Here is a 16,788-nt window from a genome sequence, read left to right on the forward strand (position 1 = left end):
GTCATTTTTTGTCTTAGTCAGCTAAAGATTTTTCAACTTTTGCAGCACGTGGGTGGCTCAGTTGGTTAAGTGTTGGACTTAGGCTCAGGTCATGATCTCACAGCTCATGAGTTTAGGCCCCACATCAGGCTCTCTTCTGTCAGTGCAGAGCCCACTTGGGATCCTTTGCCTGCCTCTCTCTGCCCCTCCCCACTCACGCTCTCTCTCAAAAATAAATAGACATTAAGAAAAAAAGATTTTTCAATTTTCTGTTTTCAAAAAACCAAATCTTAGTTTAATTGATCCTTTAAATCGTCTTTCTAGTCTCTATTTCATTTATTTCTGCTGTAATCACTATTATGCCACCTTCGTGCTGAGTTTGTTCTTGTTTCAGTTCCTTGAGGTGTAATGTTAGAACACAGATGCAAAAATCCTCAACAAAATACAGTACTAGCAAACTGACTTCACTCTTTTTCATTCTTATTTCTCTTTTTCTCTCTCTTTTTTTCTCCTCTGACTGGATAACATCAAGAAATATGTCTTCAAGTTCACAGATTCCTTCTACCTTGGTGGACCAACCCTGGGTGATGCCCTCATTCCCATACAGCCCATCAGTTCCTAAGCCAATACATCCTGTGTCTTGACTCTCTACGTTCTCTCCTTCTCTCTGTCCTCATTGCTTGGGCTGGCTCAGGACTTGTGCTTTCCCATCTGGACCCAGACCTCAGCCTCCTCCATTCTCTTAGTCTCTCCCCTCCAGTCCACTCCCTACGTGGCCTGAGAGGATCTTTTGAAGCCCAGACCTGGATTATACAGCCCTATGTCCACATCTATTAGGACACAGATTTACCACCCCTCATCCCTCAGCAGCTCTTCTAAGCCATCATTAAATCTTCTGTGCTCTACTACTAATATACAGTTCAAATTCACTCACTTCTCTCCAAGGCCATTATCCTAATCCAGGCTGTATTATTTTCCATACAAATAATTACAATTGCTTCTCTACCGATTGTAGGGTGTGGATGGTGACACCCTGCCCCTGCCCCTAAAAAGATATGTGCATACTGGGGCATCTGGGTGGCTTAGTCGGTTGAGCATTCAGCTTTGGCTCAGGTCATGATCTCACGGTTCCTGAGTTCAAGTCCCTCATCGGGCTCTCTACTGTCAGTGCAGTGCCCGCTTCGGATCCTCTGTCCCTCTCTCTCTGCACCTCCCCCACTCATGCTTGCTCTCTCTCCAAAATGAATAAGCATTAAAAAAAAAAAAAAAAGACATGTCCATGCCAAAGCAATACTGAAAAAGAAGAACAAAACTGGAGGTATCATAACCCCCAATTTCAAGATACACTACAAAGCGGTAGTAATCAAACCAGTGTGGTAGTGGCACAAAAATAGACACATAGAGCAATGGAACAGAAAAAAGAGCCCAGAAATAAACCCACGATTATATGATCACTTAATGTTTGACCAAAGAGGCAAGAATATACAGTGGGAAAAAAGACAAATGGTCCAGGAAAAACTGGACCACTTTCTCCCTCCATACACAAAAATAAACTCAAAATGGATTAAAGACCTAAACGTGAGATCTGAAACCATAAAAATCCTAGAAAAGGACACAGGAAGTAATTTCTCTGACATGAGCCATAGCAGCATTTTCCTAGATATGTCTCCTGAGGCAAGGGAAACAAAAGCAAAAATAAACGACTGCTACTACATCAAAATGAAAGGCTTCTGGAGAGCAATGGAAACAACCAACAAAACTGAAAGACAACCTACTGAATGGGGGAAGATATTTGCAAATGACATTATCTGCTGAAGGGTTAGTATCCAAAATATATAAAGGACTTCTATAACTCAATAAAAAAAAAAAACCCAAAAAATAAAAACAAAAAAAACCCCAAAACAGAACAAAAAAAAATTAATCCAAACGCAGAAGACATGAACAGATACTTTTCCAAAGAAGACATATAGATGGCCAGCAGATACATTAAAAGATGCTCAACATCACTGATAATTAGGGAAATGCAAATCAAAACCGCAATGAGATATCACACCTGTCAGAATGGCTAAAATTAAAAACACAAGAAACGACAAGTGTTGATGATGATGTGGAGAAAAAGAAAACTCTGTGCACTGTTGGTGGGAATGCAAACTGATGCAGCCACTGTGGAAAATGGTATGGAGGTTCCTCAAAAACAAAAACAGAATTACCATATGATCCAGCAATTCCACTACCAGGTATTTACCCCAAAGAATACTAAAAACACTAATCTGAAGAGATACATGCATCATTACATTTATTGCAGCATTATTTACAATAGCCAAATTATGGAAGCAGCCGAAGTGTCAATTGATAAATGAATGGAAAAAGAAGATGTGAGATATGTATACAATGGAATATTACTCAGCCATAAAAAAGAATGAAATCTTGCTATTAGCAATGTCATGGATGGATCTACAGGATATAACGCTAAGTGAAATAAGTCAGAGAACGACATAGTTGCTCATATATGGAATTTAAGAAACAACTGAACAAAGAAAAAAAAGAGACAACTCAAAAAATAGACCCCAAACAATAGAGAACAAACTTCTGGTCACCAGAAGAGATCTGGGCAGGGGGGATGGGTAAAACAGGTGGAGATGATTAAGAGTACACTTATGATGTGGGGCACCCGGGTGGCTCAGTCGGTTGGGCATCCGATCATGATCTCATTGCTTTTTGAGTCCGAGCCCTGCGTGGGGCTCTGTGCTGACAGCTCAGAGCCTGAAGCCTGCTTTGGATTCTGTGTCTCCCTTTCTCTGCCCCTCCCCAACTTGTACTCTGTCTTTCTCTCAAAAATAAAAAAAAAACATAAAAAACAAAAAAGAGTACACTTATGATGAGCACTGAGTAATGTATAAAATTGTTGAATCGCTACATTGTACATTTGAAACTAATATAACACTGTATGTTACCTACACTAGAATAGAAAAAAAAAGGATATGTCCATGTCCTGGAATCTGTGAATGTGACCTTATCTGGCAAAAAGGGTTTTTCAGACGTAATTAAGGATCTCGACATGAGATCAACCAGCATTATCTGAGGGGGCCCTAAATAAATCTAATGGTAAGTGTCTTATACTGTAAGAGACACACAGGAGAAGACAGAGAGACGAGAATGCCAGGTGAAGGAAGAGGCAGAGATTGGAATTATTCAGCTGCAAGTTATTTTAGGAAACTCTTTGACTATGGCTCATCATTTGGCCTTAGTCCAGGGAACGTAAGAAATTTGGGGTTTATTTGGATCCTCAGAAAGACTTAACTTGAAAAGGGGCAGGGTTTCATAGGTTCAGGAGAGGAGGTGGAGAGAGTTTTGGAGGAAAAGGGAAGTTTGGTGAAAGGATTAGAACCAGGGAGCAGGGGGGACAAAGGAGGTGAGGACTGTGCAGAGGAAGCTGGCACCAGAGGCAAGGCCCGAGAGCAAGGTGGATGCTATGTATTATAGAGACAAAGAAGGGCGGGGAGGAGCAGAGGAGGTAAAGAGGCCTTAGAAGACATTCTGACTTCTTTCAATTGTTTAGTTGCCTCATTTAATTTAGAAATAGTACTTTGTGATGTGATTTGAAGTTTGGGTTAGAGAGCAAACAGCCAAGAAAGAATTCTTTACATATTTTTGGTGCAAAAAGGTGATTGCATTCCAGCACGGGGATAGGACCTGTGGGCAAAAAGGACTGCTTTGGGATTGTGAAGAGGGACTGATTATATGCTTTTTAATTAGTGGGGTTTAAGGATTGCGTAAGTCTCTAAGGAATTTAGAAGCATGGCTTTCAGGATCTTGAGGGGCGAGCTGCCGTTAAGATAAGGTTACTTTTACTCTTTAAAAAAAAAATTTTTTTTAATGTTTACTTATTTTTGAGAGAGAGAGAGAGGCAGGCAGATACAGAATCTGAAACAGGCTCCAGCCTCCGAGCTGTCAGCACAGAGCCTGATGCGGGGCTGGAACTCAAGGACTTCAAGATCATGGCCTGAGCCAAAGTCAGACACTCAACCGACTGAGCCACCCAGGCGCCCCTTTTGGTCTTTAATAAAACATACACATTAAGGCACTAAGGCAGCCATGAGTTCCTTGAGGAATGTCATGCTCTGTATGTTTCAGGTATCTATCAGTGGGCTGCAAGCTGTAAGGAAACTTAGCTTTGGCTACATTTCTCTCATCTTTGTTCATTTTACAAAGAGGTAAACAGAATCCTGAAAACATCTGCAGGCCTCAAGCTACTGTTTACAATAGGCATCCCATACAGGTTTTTGCTTCTTTTACAGCTGTAGCTCTCCAATTTAATTTTGAATAATAAAAAAAGTTTGGAGAGATCAGAATTTCCCCATGATTGCCATTGGGAGTTCTAAAATACTTTGTCAAGTCGTTCCATTTCCTTGTAAGTGTGCCAAAAAACCTGCCAGAGTCCCAGAAGGGGCAGGGCGACCTCAGAGCGTTTTGATGCCTGGGAACCCCAGTTCCTAGAGGTTTCTCTTTAGAGCAAAGAGAAAAATTCCTAGATGGCACAGTTGGAATAAGAACAGCCCAGTTCCAAACAGGAGGGGGACTGAAGTCCAAAAGAGTAGTCTCAGGGAGGACAAAGCCTTAAAACAGATGCCCAAATAAATCCTGGAGTGCTCAAATCACGAAGAGTGAAGTTGAAATCCAGGAGAAAACACCTTCAAACTCGCGGGTCATCAAGAAAGCAGTAAGCTCAGGGGCGCCTGGGTGGCTCAGTGGGTTAAGCATCCTACTCCTGGTTTCCACTCAGGTCTGGGAGTTGAGCCCCATGTCCAGCTCTGTGCTGACAGTGCAGAGCCTGCTTGGGCTGTCTCCCTCTCTCTCTGCTCCTCCCTCACTTGCGCTGCTGTCTCTGTCTCTCTCAAAATAAACAAATACACTTAAAAAATATCTAAAATAAACAAAACTTGTCAGTTATTTTACCAGCAAAAGTGAGTTGTTATTGGTCCCCGCCCCGAGGAATAATAGAGAATTGCAATTCAGGACAGGCAAGTTAGGGCAAAACCACAGTCAAGTCCAAGAAAAAAGGAGAAAACTACTCTTTGATAGAGGAAGGCGGGGAGCTGGGAGGGCTTTTGTGAATAAAAGTCTATTGGAATGAACTGGGAGTCTGAAGTGTAGGGACTTGCATCGGCTGAGTTGTGAAAGTCTCTCATTGGCTGGGGTGTTGCTGGGTAGGAAAAAAACTTTCTTCCTCCTGATGAGATAGTACAGTAGTCACTGCCAAGGTAGGTTTCTTCCTGTCGGGTCTACAATTGACTGGAGTGGTAGAGTGTGAGAGCTCCCCTTGCTGGCCCCCAGACTCAATTTTAGAGAGGCTACCCTTCATTAATATTTCACGTCTGCAATCCCAGTAGGTTTCTGAGCTCTCTGAAGGCAAGGTCCGTGTCTGTCCTGTTGGACACATATTTAAGCTTTGGATAGCAGTAGGGGAAGCTTAACTAAACACCGTAAGTTTGAAAGCAAGAGAAATGACTGGGAAGAACAAGCTTCCCACCTCACCCACATCTCCACCTCACTCAGGGGTGTGGAAGCAAAGTTCATGCTCCAGACTCGGGATACGGCTAAAAGCTTGGCTTCAGCACCACGCGCAGTGGGGAGGGCGTTGGGTGCCTGGTCCAAAGCGGGAAGAGACGGACGCGGGGCCCGGCCAGGACGCTCGCGCAGGGAACTGAGTGGGGAAGCGGCTGGAGGGCGCGCGGGGGCGCGCGCGTGCGCAGTGCAGGCGGGCGTGTTAAGAGTTTCGGGGCGGAATCCTCCGCGGGGTCGAAGGGGGCGGGGCGGGGGGCGGGGCGCATGCGCAGAGGAACGGCGGGAAAGGCTGCACCTGAGGCGGAGCGAGGCGTGCGTCGCGAGTTGGCCTGACGAGGCCTGGAGGGGCCTGAGATGTTCACATTCATTTTTTTTCACAGACTGAACAGACCGGAGAGCCCGGGGGTCTCCGGGCTGGGGTGAGAGTGACAGCCCCAGGGAGGCCTGAAAACTCAGAGATCCGGGATGTGCGAAGCTGGGCGTCACTCCTGAGGCCCGGGGTCACGGGATTCCCCTGGACGCCCCGGGCTCTGAGGAGCTGAGGGATCAGATAGGCCCCGAGGGGTCCCTCCTTTTTTCTCCCCCAGGACCCCGCGCACTGTCTTCAGCCCCTTCGCGGTCTGAATCTGACTTGGGGTCCCGTGCTCACGGGACTCGGCCCTGGGTCCCCGCCGTTTGGGGAGACCCAGCGGTTCAAGCGCCTGGACCGCGGAAACCCGGGCCAGTCCCACCATCCATCGGCCTGTTAGGGACACAACCCCTGCTCCTTGAGGAACCTGCCACCCGCTCCCTCCTTTCCTCTCCTGAGGTTGTAGTTCCAGGAAGGAGGGCCTCCGCGGGGAAGAGGCGTTTCTGGGGGACCCTGAGTGCCCCCCCCCCCAGAGGCCATGGGCCTGGAGGAGCGGTTGTCACGAATGGTGATGTAGGTGATCACGCGTGGCCCCTCACCCCCAGGGCCGCTCAGCCGGGAGGAGGGGGTCTGCCGCGGGGCCAGGGGGCTTCACAGGTGGCGCAGGTGGCCAGCTCTCTCGCCGAAGGGTCCAGTTTCCCCATTTGCCAGAAAACTCGTTTTAAGGAAGACCCTTTTGGAATGTGTTTCAGAGAGGTGGCTGTATTTTTCATGAATTCAATTTTCCTTTTCTCTCCCCCAGGGGAGCGGAGAGTCCGAATCAATGTCAACAGCATGGGATTATGAGAATCGGAAGTCCTCCTGGTTATTTTGAGGTATGTTACATTTCAGCTGCTGGCGAGATATCTAGTTGTAATGAACATTTGTGCTTTTTTTTTTTTTTTTAATTTTTTTTTAAGTGGGCTCCATGCCCAAGGTGGGGCTGGAACTCAGAACTCTGAGTTTAAGAGTCTCATGCACTACGGACTGAGCTAGACAGACCCGCCCCCACCCCCTTTTTGGAACATTTGTGCTTTTTTTTTTTTTTTTTTTTAATTATTTTTGACAGAGAGAGAGAGAGCGCGAGCATGGGAGGGTTCGAAAGAGAGGGAGACAGAATCCAAAGCAGGCTCCAGGCTCTGAGCTGCCCAGCCCAGAGCCGGAAGCAGGGGCTCAAACCCACAAACTCTAAGATCATGACCTGGGTGGAAGTTGGATGCTTAATGGACAGCCACCCAGGTGTCCTGGAATATTTGTGCTTCTTAAGAGAACTGCCACCTTTACCTACATGTCTCCAGCTTCCTCAGCTTGCTTAACTTTTGTACAAATTGAATTAAGATTTCTCTTTCTGTTTACTTCCTACCCGCTAAAAGCATACATGTTCATATCGTTCTGTTTCTTTCTTTTTTTTTTTTAAAGATTTTTTTTTAAGTTTATTTATTTTTGAGACAGAGAGAGACAGAGCATGAACAGGGGAGGGTCAGAGAGAGCGGGAGACACAGAATCGGAAGCAGGCTCCAGGCTCTGAGCCATCAGCCCAGAGCCCGACGTGGGGCTCGAACCCACGGACTTCGAGATCGTGACCTGAGCCGAAGTCGGACGCTTAACCGACTGAGCCACCCAGGCGCCCCACGTTCTGTTTCTTAAAGCCTGTTAAATAAATCACTTTTAGAGGTCTGTTCCCTGCAGATTTTTTCAAACTTTTCCTTCATTTTTAAAGTTTTTAAAAAAATTTACTTAGAGAGAACGCACACACAAACATGGGAGGGGCAGAGGGAGAGGGAGAGAGAATCCCAAGCAGGCTCCGAGTTGTCAGCAGAGCCTGAGCTGGGGCTCAGTCTCACCAACCATGAGATGGTGACCTGAGCTGAAATCAAGAGTCCCATGTTTAATCCGCTGAATCACCCAGGCATCCCTTTCCTTCATTTTGCTTTGCTTTGCCTTTCCTTTCGTTTTCTTTCCCTTTCTTTCTTTCTTTCTTTCTTTCTTTCTTTCTTTCTTTCTTTCTTTCTAAGGAAACCAATTATTTTATTACCTTTGGCTAATGATTCTAATATTTGGAATCATTTGCATTTGTCATCTGTTGTTTCTGTCCGTTCTCACTATTAGTGCCTTTTTTTCCTTATGTGCTATGTATGCTTCTTGTTCTTGACAAATTATTTTTTTTTAAGGTTCTATTTTTAAGTAATCTCTGCACCCAATGTGTGGCTGGAAGTCACAAACCCAAGATCAAGAGTTGCACGCTCTACTGACCGAGCCAGCCAGGCACCCTGACAAATTATTTGTAGGAATAACTTAAGGCCTGAGAATGAAGATGTCTTACTCCAGGGAGGGTTCCGATTTATTCTGCAAAGTACTTAGGGGCACCATTAGTCTTGTACTACTTATACTTAATTTGGGAAGGGGGTTGGTATATTACTGTGGTTTTAACTTGGATTTTTCTGATGACATGATGTTGAACACATTTTTCAGATGTGTATTGGCCCTTCATATATCTTTCTTTGTGAAATATCTTTTCAAATCCTTTATCCATTTTTTAATTGAGTTATATCTATTTTTATTAAGTTGTAGGAGTTCTTTCTATTCCCTAAATACAAGTCCTTTGTCAGATATATATATGAAGATCATTTTCCCTTAGCCTCTGGCTTGCTTATTAATTTAGAAAATTAATCAAGTCTTTTGATGAGCAGAAGTTTTTAAATTAAAAAAAAATTTTTTTAATGTTTATTTTTGAAGGAGAGAGGCACAGCATGAGCAGGGGAGGGGCAGGGAGAGGGAGACACAGAATCCGAAGCAGGCTCCAGGCTCTGAGCTGTCAGCACAGAGCCTGATTCAGGGCTTGAACTTACAAACTGTGAGATCATGACCTGAGCTGAAGTCGGACGCTCAACCAACTAAGCCACCCAGGCGCCCCAATGAGTGGAAGTTTTTAATTTGATGAAGTCTAAATGAATACTTTTTATGATAATTGTATTTTGTGTCCTGTCTATGAAACTTTACCTACTCCTAAGTCATGAACATATTCTATTATATTTTCTTTTAAATATTTATTTATTTTTGAGAGAGAGGGCATGAGTGGGGGAGGTGCAGAGAGAGAGGGGGACAGAGGATCCGAAGCAAGTTCTGCACTGACATTAGAGAGCCCAATGTGGGGCTTGAACTCGTGAACCGTGAGATCATGATCTGAGTCGAAGTCAGACATTCAACAGACTGAGCCACCCAGGTGCCCCTCTTATATTTTCTTTTGAATGCTTTATAGTTTTAGATTTTACATTTAGGTCTGTGATTTATGTCAAAATAATGTGTGTGTATGGTGCAGAGTAGGGTTTGGGTTTCATTTTTTTTCCCCCATATGGATATCTAGTTATTCTAGAAAGGACTTTTCCCCCTCCAATTGAATGTGTTTGGATTCTCTGTCAAGAAACAAAAGACCAATACATATACTTACGGGTCCGTTTTTGAGTTACATTGTTTGACTTTTGCATGTTAAATCAACCTTGCATTTCTGGAATAAACTCCATGCGATCATTATTTATTATCCTTTTTATATATTGCAGGATTTGCTTTGTAACATTTGTAGAGGATTTTTGCATCTATGTTTATGAAGATACTGGTCTGAAATTGTCTCTTTTACTAATATCTTTTTCAAGTTTTGGTATTTGGGTCATAGACTTATAAAATGGGTTGGGAAGTGTTTCCTCTTCTTTCCTGGAAGTACTTGTGTGAGGTTGGTGTTATTTTTTTCTTTCAATATTTGATATAATTCACTAATTATTAACTGTTTGGGCCTGGAATTTTCTCTGTGGGAAAGGTTTTGATAAGAAATTCAACTTATTTAATGAAACTGTACAGATTTCCCATTTCATTTGATTGCAGTTTTGTTAGCTGTATTTTTAAGAAATTTTCTCATTCATCTAATTTGTTAAGTTTATTGGCATAAGTTTGACATCATATTTTCTTACTCTTTTAATGTCTATAGCATATATAGTGATAACCTCACTATCATTCCTGATATTGGTGATGTGCATGTCTCCTTTTGTCTTAATCTGTCTAGGGGTTTACCAGTGTTGTGATCATTTCAAAGAACCAGCTTTGGCTTCTTTACTTTTTGCTATTATCTGTTTTCTACTTGTATTTATATTTTTCTTTGTTCTTTTTTGGATTTATTTTGTTCTTGTCTTGAAAGCTTTTTGTAAGACATTGATTTGAAACCTTTTTTTCTAATAACAGGATGTAAAGCTATGAAATTCTCTCTAAGCATTGCTTTTGCTGCATCCCACAAATTTTGATATTTTGTATTTTTATTATCCTTCAATTTAAAATACTTTATAATTTCTTTGTGACTTATTCTCTGACCTATATATTGCTTAATAATATATTCTTTAATTTCCAAGTGTTTGCAGCTTTCTTACACATCTTATTGATTTCAAACTTATTTATGTTGTAGTCAGAGAACAGACCCTGTGTGATTTCAATCCTTGTAAATTTATGGGTACTTGTTTTATAGCCCAGCCTATGGCATTGATGAAGTATGTGTATTCTGTTTTGTTTTGTTTTGTTTTTTTTAAGTGGGTTTTAAACCCAGAGTGGAGCCTAACTTGAGGCTTGAGCTCACAACCTTGAGATTAAGACCTGAGCTGAGATCAAGAGTCTGTTGCTTAATGGACTTAGCTACCCAAGTGCCTATTTGGGGGTTTTATACATGTCAATTAGGTCAAGGATGCTTGTAGTGTTATTGGATCTTCTATATCTTTACTGATATTTTGGTCTTCTTTTTCCCCATCACTTACTGAGAAAGAGTGTTAACTTCTACCATGATTGTGGACATCATGTAGCCTTTGTAAATTTTTGCCTCATGTATTTTGAGATTTGTTATGTTTGCATACATTAGTTGTCTTCATGATGAATTGACATCATTTTTTATCATTAGTAAGTATCCTTCTTTTTTTTTAATTTTTTTTTTAACGTTTTATTTATTTTTGAGACAGAGAGAGACAGAGCATGAATGGGGGAGGGGCAGAGAGAGAGGGAGACACAGAATCGAAAGCAGGCACCAGGCTCTGAGCCATCAGCCCAGAGGCCCAACGCGGGGCTCGAACACACGGACCTCGAGATCGTGACCTGAGCTGAAGTCGGACGTTTAACTGACTGAGCCACCCAGGCGCCTCAGTAAGTATCCTTCTTTAAATCTGATAATACTCTTTACCTCAAAGCCCATTTTATGTTACATTAATAAGGTCACTACAGCTTTTTTATGCTTCATTTGCAGGATGGGTCTTTTTCTATTAAGCTACTTTCAATCTATCTGTGTTTTTGACCTTAAGTTTCATCTCTTCAGAAGCTTATAATTGGGTCTCTTTTATTCATCCTGACAATCTTTGCCTTTTATTTAGTTATTTTTTAAATTTGTGCCTTTTAATTGGAATGCTTAAACTAAAAACGTTTCCTGTAATTATTGACATGGTTGCATTTTGGTCTCCAATTTTCTGTTTGTTGATTTTTTTTTTTTTTGATACCTTGAATCATTTTTAGTATCCATTTTTATTTATTTATTGTCTTAGTAGCTATAACTCTTCATAACATTTTTTAGCAGTTTTTCTAGGGATTATAATTCATACTACTAACTTTTTTTTTAATGTTTGTTTTTATTTTTGAGAGAGAGAGACAGCTTGAACGGGGGAGGGGCAGAGAGGGAGACACAGAATCTGAAGCAGGCTCCAGGCTCTAAGCTGTCAGCACAGAGCCCTATGTGGGGCTTGAACTCATGAACTGTGAAATCATGACCTGAGCCGAAGTCGGACACTTGGCGCCCCTAGACTTAACTTTTTATCTCTGTTGTGTTTCCCAATTTTTTTCCTTTTAACTAAAGGTATTGTGCCACAGGCTAGTTTCTCTACCTAATTTTTTCTTCATCTCGGAACACTTGTGGTTCAAATTAATGCTTCCTGCTAATGCTGTGGTGGCACAGTTTGTCTCAGGGAGAGACCTATTAACTCATTCACGTTTTCTCTAAAGTGGCTCACACATTGGCTCACAGATTTTTGCACCCTCTGGGATACAGCTTCTGGAAGCTGTTGGTTCATTGGAGCAGAAGGGCTTTGGAGAGGGATTCTTTTTCTCTCCAACAAGCTGCCTGGAAAATTATAACTTATTTCCTAAAACATTAAACGACTTCATCAGGAAGGATCGATGTCAATTAACCCCTTAGTGACTACAGTTTAATCCTGTCTGTTGTGTATGTAGCAGGATTTTCTCCATTGTTTAAAATTTAAATTTTAGTTAATATACAGTGCGATAGTGATTTCAGAAGTAGAATGCAGTGATTCATCACTTACATACAACACCCAGGGCTCATCACAAGTTCCCTCCTTAATACCTATCACCAATCTAGCCCATCTCCTACCTACCTCCCTCTGTCAATCCTCAGTTTGTTCTCTTGTTAAAAGCCCTTGTGGTCTTTTCTCCTCTCTTCTTTCCTCCACCTTCCCTTCCCATATGTTCATCTGTTTTGTTTCTTAAATTCCGCATATGAATGAAATCGTATGATATTTGTCTTTCTCTGATTGACTTATTTTGTCTAGCATAATTCTTTTCTAGCTCTGTCCACGTCATTGCAAATGGCAAGATTTCATTCTCTTTGATGGCTGAGTAACATTCTATTGTATATATATATACCATATTTTTATCTATTAATCAGTCTATGGACATTTGGGCTCTCTCTACAGTTTGGCTATTGTTGATAATGCTGCTTTAAACGTTAGGGTGCATGTACCCCTTCCAGTCTGTATTTTTATATCCTTTGGGTAAATACCTAATCGTGAAATTATTGGATCATAGGGTAGTTCTGTTTTTTGAGGAACCTCCATGCTGTTCTTCAGAGTGACTGCACCAGTTTGGATTCCCACCAGCAGTGCAAGAGAGGTCCCCTTTCTCTGCATTCTTGCCAATACCTGGCTTGTGTTGTTAATTTTAGCCATTCTTACAGGTGTGAGGTGGTATCTCGTTGTGGCTTTGATTTGTACTTCCCTAATGTTGGGTGATGTTGGGCATCTTTTCATGTGTCTGTTAGCCATTTGGATGTATTCTTTGGAAAAGTGCCTATTCATGTCTTCCTCCCATTTCTTAACTGGGTTGTTTTTTTGGTGTTGAGTTTGATAAGTTCTTAACAGATTTTGGATACTAACCCTTTATCAGGTATGTCATCTACAAATATTTTCTCCCATGGTGTAGGCTGCCATTTAGTTTTGTTGATTGTTTCCTTTGCTGTGCAGAAACTTTTTGTCCTGAAGTCCCAATAGTTCATGTTTGGTTTTGTTTCCCTTTCTTTTGACAATGTGTCTGGTAAGAAGTGCTCCAGCTGAGTTTTGAAGAGGTTGCTGCCTGTGTTCTCTTCTAGGATTTTGATTTTCTCACATTTAGGTCTTTTATCCGTTTTGAATTTATTTTTGTGTATGGTGTAAGAAAGTGGTCCAGTTTCATTCTTCATGTCACCATCCAGTTTTCCCAGCACCAGTTGTTGAAGAGAGTCTTTTTTCTATTGGGTGTTCTTTCCTTCTTTGTCGAAGATGAGTTGACCATATAGTTGTGGGTCCATTTCTGGGTTTTCTGTTATATTGATCTGTGTGTCTGTTTTTGTGCCAGTACTATCTTGATGACTACGGCTTTGTAATATAGCTTGAAATCCAAAATCATGATGACTCGTTTTTTTTTTTTAATTCAGGATTTCTTTGGCTATTTGGGGTCTTTTGTGGTTCATACACATTTTAGGATTGTTTGTTTTAGCCCTGTGAAGAATGCTGGTGGTATTTTGATAGGGATTGCATTAAATGTGTAGATTGCTTTGGGTAGTATAGACATTATAAGAATGTTTGTTCTTCCAATCCATGAGCATGGAATGCTTTTCCATTTCTTTGTGTCATCTTCAGTTTCTTTCATAAGTCTTCTATAGTTTTCAGGGTGTTTTTTTCTTCTTCTTTTTTTAAATTTTAGTTTTTTATTATTTTTATTTTTTATTTATGTATCTTAGAGAGAGAGCAAGAGTGTGGGCATGAGCTGGGGAGAGAGGTGGAGGGAGAGAATCTCAAGGAGGCTCCATACTCATCGTGGAGCCTGACATGGGTCTTGATCCCACAACCCTGGGATTGTGACCTAAGCCAAAATCAAGAGTCAGACCCTCAACCTACTGAGCCACCCAGTATGCACTCAGTGCCATAAATTTCCTTCCAAGTACTGCTTTCATTTCATCCCACGAATTTTGGTAAGTTTTGTTTCATTTTCATTGAGTTAAAAATATTTATAAATTTCTCTTGAGAGTTTTTCTTGATCCATGTACTATTAGAAATGATTTGTTTAATCTCCACATATTTTGGGATTCTCCAGTTATCTTTCCATTAGATTTTTAGTTTAATTCAATTGTGAACTGAGAGAAGACATTGTATGAGTTTTTGTTTTTTGAGTTTGTTAAGCTGTTTTATAGCCCATGATGTGGGCTTGAGAAAAATGTGCATTCTGCTGTTATTGGATGAAGTGGTCTGCAGATGTCAGTTATATCCAGTTGATTGATGGTGTTGTCAGATTTGACATACCCTTACTGATTTTCTGCCTGCTGATGTTCAGTCTTTGTTTTCTTTACTTTTCAGTTCCGGAGGTTTCTATTGAGAGATCTTCAGGCTCAGTGTTTCTTTTCTCAGCCAAGTCCAGTCTACTAAAAAGCCCATCAAAGGTATTCTTCATTTTTGTTACAGTTTTGTTTTATTTTTTAATCTGTCAGTTCTTTTTGGTTCCTCCTTAGGATTTCAATCTCTCTGTTTACATTGCCCATCTCGCATGCCGTCTACTTTATCCATTACAGCCTTTAGCAAATTAATCCCGGTTGTTTCAAATTCTCAGTCTGACAATCCGAGCATGCCTGCCTTGTGTGGTTCTGATGCTCACTCTGTCTCTTCAAATTATGGTGTTTTTTTTGCCTTTTGGTATGCCTTGTAAATTTTTGTTGTTGTTGTTAGCTGCAAATGACGTACTAGGTAAAGGAACTGCTGTAAAGTAGGCCTGTAAGTAATGTGGTGATAAGGTGTGGGGAAGGGCAAGTATTCTATGCTGGGTCTCAGTCTTTTAGTGAGCCTTTGGCCCTAGACTGAATTTCACAAGTGTTTCTTGGGGTTTTTTTCCTCCTCTCTTAGGTGGGACAGGATGGCTGGAGTGGGCTGGAGTTGATATTTTCTTTCCCCTAGCTCAGACTGACTTTGATATTACCCCACAGATTAGGCTGTGGTTAACTAGTTTCTCCTGAGGGCAGGCCTTGTTAAGAATAGAGTGCCCTGGAGTATTTCAGTATGGTTCCTTTTTCCTTCCCCTTCTGGAAGCCTGAGGGGATTTTCAGCCTATATTCCATGAGAACTCGATCAGGCTCCCGGAGGTCAAACTCACCAAAATGTGCCTCACCCCAGTGACTGGGTCCTCCTGGAGTTTTAAACTCTCGGATTGTCCACACTGAGCCTCCAGCAATTTGTCAATTACAATTGAGTTTTTCCCTCTCTCTGGTTCCTGTTATGCCCAGAATTCGTGATCCCCAAAGACCACCAGGGAGCCGAGTCCGATGCAAAAGCAAAGAGCCTTTATTCGAGCTAGCTCGAGCTCAATCCCCTACCTGCACCGACACAGCGGTGAGATGCCGAGGAGAGAGAGCAAGTTTCAAAAGCACAAAGGTTTTATAGGGGTCTAGGGGTAGTTGGTGAGGTAATGGCGGTGGCCTCAGCAGATTGGCTGGGGAAGGGTCGGAGTCCTGTTACGCAGGCAGGCCGCCGGTTGTGTTTTGATCCGTGTTTTGATCGGGAAGTTTGAACGGGTGAGCCGGAGGTTACTCAAGGGGAGGAGGCGTGGTCTGAGGTTTCTGCGATTTTCCCGGAAAGGGGGCATGTCAGGGACTTAGTCACTCAAGGTGGAGGACACAGAACAAGATGGAGCTAGCGTAGGTCCGCTCTTTCAGTTCCTTGGCAGTTTCTCCTCCTAAATTTCTGCTCCAGTAATCAAGTAATCTTTGTATTTGACTATCTGTCAGTCTTGGGGGCAGTGGTTTACTCTGTGCCCCTACCTCCCTTAGGGATCCAGTTATTGATTTGCAATCTGTTCAGCTTTTTACTTGTTAGGATGGAGTGGTGACTTCCAAGTTCCTAACATGTGAACTGGAAACTGGAAGTCCAGCCCAGCTGCTTTTCGAGTTCTGGTATTAACCTTTAAAAAAAATTTTTTTTAAATATTTCGTTATCTTTGAGATACAGAGAGAGACAGAGCATGAGCAGTGGAGGAACAGAGAGAGAGGGAGACACAGATTCCGAAGCGGGCTTCAGGCTCTGAGTTGTCAGCACAGAGCCCGACGTGAGATCATGACCTGAGCCAAAGTCAGACGCTTAACCAACTGAGCCACCCAGGCGCCCCCAGTATTAACTTCTTATTTTCACATAACTTCAGACTTACAATTGTAGTTTCAATCTTGCAATTCTTTCATCTTTCCTTATCTTCATGACTTTGATCAATTTTTAATGAAAATAATCCAGTTGTTTTATAGAATGTTCCTCAATTTGTGTTGTCTAATGTTTCCTCATGATTGGATTCTGGTTGTACATTTTTGGCAGGAATAGCACTGAAATGATGTTGTGTTCTTTTCAGTGCATCATATCAGGAGACAGATGATATCAGTTGGCTTTCATTACTTGGTTCAGGTGGTGTCTAACACTATAAAGGTACTATTTTTCTGTTTTTTGTTTTTGTTTTTTTGGAGGAGATATGTTAATACTGGGCAGTTATTTGTCCCCACCAAACTTTCTTGTGTTAGTAACCATTGATGATTCTTGCTTGAA

At 41.9% G+C, this 16,788-nt stretch overlaps 1 protein-coding gene and 1 long non-coding RNA gene across 4 annotated transcripts in view; both read left to right on the forward strand.

Moving 5' to 3' along the window:
* Positions 1 to 5,891: 5,891 nt before the first annotated feature.
* Positions 5,892 to 10,960, forward strand: LOC122234364. 2 transcript variants are annotated; one of them, XR_006212139.1, is made up of 3 exons: positions 5,892 to 5,963; positions 6,696 to 6,768; positions 10,921 to 10,960. It is a non-coding gene; the product is annotated as an uncharacterized LOC122234364 (long non-coding RNA). The 2 variants fall into 2 exon arrangements; XR_006212140.1 differs by lacking the exon at positions 10,921 to 10,960 and adding an exon at positions 7,385 to 7,411.
* A 101-nt stretch (positions 10,961 to 11,061) lies between these two features.
* Positions 11,062 to 16,788, forward strand: part of LOC102965734 (orphan sodium- and chloride-dependent neurotransmitter transporter NTT5) — a 55,067-nt gene continuing 49,340 nt past the window's right edge. The window contains exons 1-2 of one of the 2 annotated variants that reach the window (XM_042969320.1): positions 11,062 to 11,101; positions 14,572 to 14,654. The gene's annotated coding sequence lies outside the window, so the exon portion shown is untranslated. Of the gene's footprint in view, positions 11,102 to 14,090; positions 14,190 to 14,571; positions 14,655 to 16,788 lie in introns of those variants that run through there. The other variant, XM_042969319.1, reaches the window with a different exon arrangement.

The sequence above is a fragment of the Panthera tigris genome, chromosome E2, assembly GCF_018350195.1.
Source record: "Panthera tigris isolate Pti1 chromosome E2, P.tigris_Pti1_mat1.1, whole genome shotgun sequence".
Taxonomy (NCBI): Eukaryota; Metazoa; Chordata; class Mammalia; order Carnivora; family Felidae; genus Panthera; species Panthera tigris.